Source organism: Setaria viridis, chromosome 2 (assembly GCF_005286985.2).
Source record: "Setaria viridis chromosome 2, Setaria_viridis_v4.0, whole genome shotgun sequence".
Classification (NCBI taxonomy): Eukaryota; Viridiplantae; Streptophyta; class Magnoliopsida; order Poales; family Poaceae; genus Setaria; species Setaria viridis.
In genome coordinates, this window is record NC_048264.2 from 3,088,978 (window position 1) to 3,095,735 (window position 6,758).

At 40.7% G+C, this 6,758-nt stretch overlaps 1 pseudogene; it reads left to right on the top strand.

The window, feature by feature from the left end:
• Nucleotides 1–3,628: 3,628 nt before the first annotated feature.
• LOC140221787 (uncharacterized) lies at nucleotides 3,629–6,488 on the top strand (annotated as a pseudogene).
• Nucleotides 6,489–6,758: the final 270 nt, after the last annotated feature.

Consider the following 6,758-nt stretch of genomic DNA (forward strand, 5'->3'; position numbering starts at 1 on the left):
ATAATATGAGATGAATGGATGATCAAAGTGTAATTTAGAAGATAGCATGCTAAGTCATACCATGCCTTATAAACATAAACGAAGGGAGTACTCTATACTCATAGTCGTCAACCCTAGCTATTAGCTGTTCCCGTAGTTATAGTATATATAGAAATCTTAGGGGTGCAATGGATCCATGCGTTAGTCAAGTTAGTCAAATTAATCTTGTCTTTTTCCTAGCACTTGGCTTAAATTATCTTAATAATGGCATAGACATGTAATATTAGAAAAGTCATTGGTGTTTAATTTTTATAAGACAATTGCAGGTAATTTATGAACACGGATAGAGGCTACTTGATGTTGTAAATTTAGCATTGAGAATGAATGATGGGGCTCTTTTAGACAATTAGTAACATATAGTTAATTATGTGAGAATGTTCGCACGAAACAATATTATTGTATAAATTTACAGTGCGGTAGACTGTAGTTCCCTTCGAAGGGAGGGGAGGTATAGATAAAAATTTTCCCCCGATTTTGGGAGCTGGGAGTGTGATAGTGTGTTGCATTTTTACGACACACCGTACGTATTGCTGTGTATTGGATCCGGTATCTCCTCCGTGTCGGCATACTAGCTTGTCGATTGGCCAAAAGCCCTTTTCAATGTTGGGTCACTGATCAATTATTGGATGTTTGCCTGTCAAAGTAACTGTACATTCTGGGGGAATCACATGTGCCGATGTACTCCATATATATATAGTGCTACAAAATAGTATCAGTGTGCGCATATTATTGGTCGTTTAATTTTCTGCTGATCTGCAGGAATTAACCCTCTGCCATTAGTTTGTTCGCTCCCTTTTCATTCCCAGTGGACAGTTATATTAGCGCTACTTGAGGACAAATAGACACTCAAGTAATTTTCATACCATACCATGCCATATGGACACCACTGATCTAGAAATTATTGTTCCAAATGCATCATTTCTACCCGTACTCAAGCAACTAATTAGTCACTCAATTTTGTCTCTCAATGCACCAATCATATTTCTTCCACACTTGTCGTGTACTAGACACTACTCTCTTCCTATGCAAAAAATTGGTAGTGTGGTGCATTAGTTTTTATGTTGAATCATATCTTACATGACATCTAGTTTCTTCCTCCTTTTCTACTCTCTCTTATATATTCAATATAATGACGCATCATCAAATAATCCTAAGTATCACTACAATTAATGCCATAGAAACTATCTTAGTTGGAGGGTTGGAACATACTGCTTCCGTCTCAGAACATAGCTACATTTAGGTTTTTTAAACTCAAACTTTTTTTAACTTTGACCAACAAAATATCTAAAAATAATTTATTTCAAATAGAGCATATTCTGATTCTTGGTTTCATTTTTAAATCTACTAACAATATTTTTATATTATTAATCTCTATAATTATTTTATTATTCGTAGTTAAAATTGAAAAGATTTGATTTTAAAAAATCTAAACGTAACTATATTTGAGACAGATGGACGGAGTAAATAAATAGGCATCACAGCATTCTCTCACATACTACAGGGCGAGTGACCGGCCGGTGGACACTGGCTAGCTGCCACACACAGTGGTCACGAATGGCTCTTCTCGGTAGTTGACAAATTGTGGCGGGTGCTGAAATAAAAATTGACGGAAGCTAAGAGAGGCCCACAACACTTCATCATATATGCAGCTCTGGCCAGTAGTGCGCTTGTCGTCTTCCTCGTAGCTAGCTGTTGGCGGACAGGTGGGGGACCTCGACTCCCTGTGCACGTACGGACTGATGACCCACTTCGTTCTGTTGGCCTTGCGCAGATGCCTTCTTTAGCCTAGTACTAGGTGGTAATAATCTGCATCGGAAGAGGGTGTAGGCCATAGTTACCCGATTTTGAACAACCAAAATCGCCAGCACTGTAGAATACTGTAGCGTTTCGTTTGTATTTGTAAATTATTATCCAAATATTGACTAATTAGGCTCAAAAGATTCATCTCGCAAAGTACAACTAAATTGTGCAATTAGTTTTTGATTTCGTCTACATTCAGTACTTCATGCATGTACCGTAAGTTTGATATGATGGGGAATCTTCTTTTTGCATAGTGCCAAAGTTGGGATTTTGGGGTAACTAAACAAGGCCGTAGCTTATTACTTTTGCTTGCTTCAACTAGGTATAGGTACAAATCAGGCATTTTATTCTCAATAGATGAGGTGTCCGTACTCGTACATGCAAATCTGATGATATATGACATTAGAGTTATAAAGGAGATGAATGGGGAGATGATTCATCATCTAGACTTCTATGTTTCACATAGGTGTTAGATGAAAAATTCTATTTCATTGCGACTCTGTAAAACAATAAAAATGACGCCGCATTGGAATAGATTGTTTCGAACGTTCATATATCAACTCACAAAGCGCTCTATTGTGACACTCTTGAAAATAATAAGGAAACTCCTCATTAGGAGTGGCCTTACATATAAGATGGTCTCGCTCAAACTTGAATACTAGTATGGACTAAAGTCATGACCGCATCACTCAGTACTATATATACTCATCGTTGTCAACCCTATTAGTTGTTCTTGTAGTTATAGTATAGAAATTTTAGGGGTGCAATGGATCCATGCGTTAGTCAAATTAATGTTGTCTATTTCCTAGCACTTGGCTTAATTATCTTAATAATGGCATATATAGGCATGTAATAGAAAAGTCATTGGTGTTAATTTTTATAAGACAATTGCAGGTAATTTATAGAGCTGTTTTACTGTGCACAATACTAGGCTATACTAGTGTTTGAAAAGGACTAGTATATAACATCCGATGGTCAAGATTAATTGTATACTACTGAAAACTTCTCCTCTGGTATGGGAGTATACGTAAGAAGTATATGTAGTATAAGGGTATCGTGGTAAAAGAACACAAATGACATCACTATAATATCTTTTTTTGACACCAGTATAAAGGCTAAAAGACCATTCCACTTGAAATATCACTTTTTACAATATAACAATTACTAAGTTATCCATAATATTGAACGGTTAAATCTTATATATACTATATACTACTAAGTAGTAGCAGTATTGTGTATCGTAAAAGAGCTCAATTTATAAACACGGATAGAGGCTACTTGTTGTAAATTTAGGCATTGAGAGTGAATGATGGGGCTCTTTTAGGCAACTAGTAACATATATTTATGTGAGAATGTTCGCACAAAACAATATTATCATATAAATTTGGCAGAATTTCCTAGCAGACACTGAAAGTGGTGCTCATTTGTTGGCGGACACCAAAAGTGGAGCCTTTTGCTGGAAGACACATTCGTTGGTGTCAATTTTGCTGGAAGACACTTTGCACCGGTTGAGGAGAGAGAATTTTTTTATTGGACATCCGTTGCCCCTGTTCAACTAACCCATATTTGGGTCGAGCCAGACTTGGATCACACCGACCCGACCCAGACTCCCGTTCCCCTTTCTAATCACTTTCCCCACCTTCTTCCCTATCTCCACGACAAAGGAAGCGGCGGCGGGGGCGGCGGCGGCGTGGGTTCGGCGGCGCGAGCGCGTGGGTTTGGCGGTGCGACACCTACAACCTTGTCTGTCGTGCACCATGAGGGGCTGAGGAAGAACGCCACCAGGAAGATGAAGTCCCCTACCGGGAACAACGCGCAGAGCCTGGGTTCTCCACCGAGGGAGCTTCGATTCAAATGGATTCCAAAAGGGTTAGTGCCTGTTCTTGAACCCTAACTCGCTCGATTTGTATGTGTTACCTGCGGATGCGTTAGAAAGACTACGTTTTTGAGCTTGTTTAGTTTTGATCTGGTATTTGTTTTGTATTTAGGATGGATCCGACGGCCGCCTATAGGGTGGCGATTAGAGTTCCTAGCTATGTAGTGCAAAGACCAAATGGGCTTGATGATTATCATGTAATTGCTAACTTCATGCGTGTGGTGGACAAGGATACCACTAATTGGATAGATTTTAGTGCTATGCTTGCTGAGGAGATAATTCATGGGAAGGATCAAGCCCTGGAAGTCACTTTCTTTGACAAAACCAAGAATGAGACAGTGCGTATAGATTCTGACTCTGCTTTGCTAGAAGCATTTGAGGTGTATTGGGAGAGTAGAAGGCTTCCATTGACTGTAGATGTTGTTGACACTGGACCTCGATTAGTGCAGCCCCAAGTTTGTCATGCCAATGCATCTGCTGCTCCACAATCTGCTATTACCACACAACAGAGTCAAGTCATGTGTTTGCCAATAGCTATGATTCTTCCTGATGAAAATGTCACTCCTGATGCTAATGTGAACCCTGATGATGGTGATCCCAATGCTGATGACAACTGGGGAGAGTCAAATGAAGTTGAGTATGTTGGAGTAGATGATGATAAAAACAAGTACAAGGATCTGTTGGTTGATGGTGCTAAGGAGGACTGTGATTACTATCCTGGCTCTGACCCAGAAGATGATGACCCACTTGTTGTGGATGATGAGCAGGGCTGTGAGAGTGTGCTGCATGTGACTGACATAGATAACCCTAAGATAGTTGTTGGTGTTACATTTGAAGATGGTTATTGTTTTAAAAGGTGTATTAGGCAATATGTTGTGCTTAATAAAGTTGAACTTGCAGTTCCATATAGTGAGTCAAGGAAGTTCAGAGCATATTGTAAGGCCAAGAAGTGTAGGTGGAGGATTTATGCAGCTTAGTGTCAAGATGGAAAGACATGGCAGGTATGTGTTGTAGCACTAAACCCCTATTCATTCTTTGTTGACAACTAACTGTTGAGTCTTTTTTTGTTGATTGTTGCAAATTAGGAAGTTGCCACACAAGCATAACTTTGCCAGCAAAAGCAAAGTGCAAAGGAACTGCATGGCTACCGACCACTGGGTGAAGGACAGAGTGATAAATTGGCTTAGGGAAGATCCAACTCTTGGGGCTAATGTTTTGAAGGATAGGTTAGAGGAGAAGTACTGCATCAAGGTTAGCTACTACGTTGCTTGGGACGGTCGGCAAATGGTGTTAGATGAGATTCTGGGTGGCTGGGAGGACAGTTTTGTACATGTGTTCTCTTGGAAAGAAGAGATTGAGAAGAGAAGTCCTGGTAGCATTGTGTTAGTTGAATGGGATATTGTGAATAAGCAGCACAGATTTAGTAGGATGTTTGTAGCACTGAAGCCATGCATTGATGGCTTCCTTAATGGATGTAGACCTTATCTAGGAATTGACTCAACAGTGTTGACTGCAAAGTGGTAGGGACAGTTAGCAGGAGTTGTAGGAATTGATGACCACAACTAGATGTTCCCTGTGGCCTATGGTGTATTTGGCAGTGAGACCAAGGAGAACTGGGAATGGTTCATGAAGATGCTTCACAAGGATATTGGTTCACCACCTGGGCTTGTCATTTCTACTGATGCAGGCAAAGGAATAGATAAGGCAGTTACCAAAGTCTTCACAAATGGTGTAGAGCACAGAGAATGCATGAGTCATCTTGTCAAGAATTTCCAGAAGAGATTTAGGGGTGAAGTGTTTGAAAGGAACTTGTGGCCCACATCAAGGTGCTACAGGCCAACAACACATGATAGACACTGGAATGAGATGCTAAAGGCTTGCCCAAAGGCAATAACCTGGCTGTTGGACAATCATAAATAGTTATGGGCAAGGTCAAAGTTCAACACAATAAGCAAATGTGACTATATCACCAACAACATAGCTGAGACCTTCAACAGCTGGATCAGGAATGACAAGTCCTTACCTGTTGTGGAACTGATGGACAAGATAAGGCAATTGATCATGGAAAGGTTCTGCACTAGGATACACTGGCATCAAAGTTATCTGGCAAAGTTCTGCCTCATGTAATGAAGGAACTCCACAACAAAAGCAGGAATCTAAGGTACACCATACATAGGAGTGGGCCAATGGTAGGAGAAGTAGGAGGAGTGAATAATGACCTAGTACCATGGAGGTTCATTGTTGATCTGGAAAAGAAGGAGTGCACTTGTAGGCAATGGCAGCTAACTGGTTTGCCTTGTGTGCATGCAATTGCTTTCATAGGCACAAGAAGGGTAGAGTTGGAGGATTTTGTGGACCCTTACTACTATGTAGACAAGTTTAAAGCAGCTTATGCAACTGTTGTGCCTCCTATGCCATACAAAGAAGAGCGGGAGAAGGTGGATATTGGCTTCAAGCTCCTTCCTCCTAACTGCAAGAGAGCAGCAGGAAGGCCAAAGAAAAGAAGGATGGTTGGCGTTGAAGAAGGTGGGTCCAGCAGCAAAGGCAAGAGAAGGTGTAAAAGATGTGGTTGATTTGGCCACCTCCAGAAAACTTGCAATGAAACTGTCAATGACCCTGATGCACCACTAGCCAAAAGTGGTTGAGATTATAGAGACTACAGATGATCCATCTAAGAAGAAGAAAAGGAAGGCCACATCCAAGGGGAAACAACCCAATAAGAAAGCAACTCTTGCTCAGCTTGCATCTCCTACAAAAGATACACAGTATGTGATCAACCCCTGCATGTCTTGTCTTTGTTTTTTCCAAATTTTTAGCTGACTATTAACAAGTTGTTACAATGCAGGGTTCCACATTCTCCGGTCACTAGGAGCTAGGCAAAACACCAAGTGACATCCAATCCAAGGATAATGACTAGGAGTCAGGCTATCTCACAGCTGACATCCGGTCCAAACCCTTCCTATAGGAGCAAGAGGGCCCTGCTGGATTTCTAGACCTTTTGTGCAGAACCAACAGCAACAACTTGCTGTCCTCAAGTACGGCG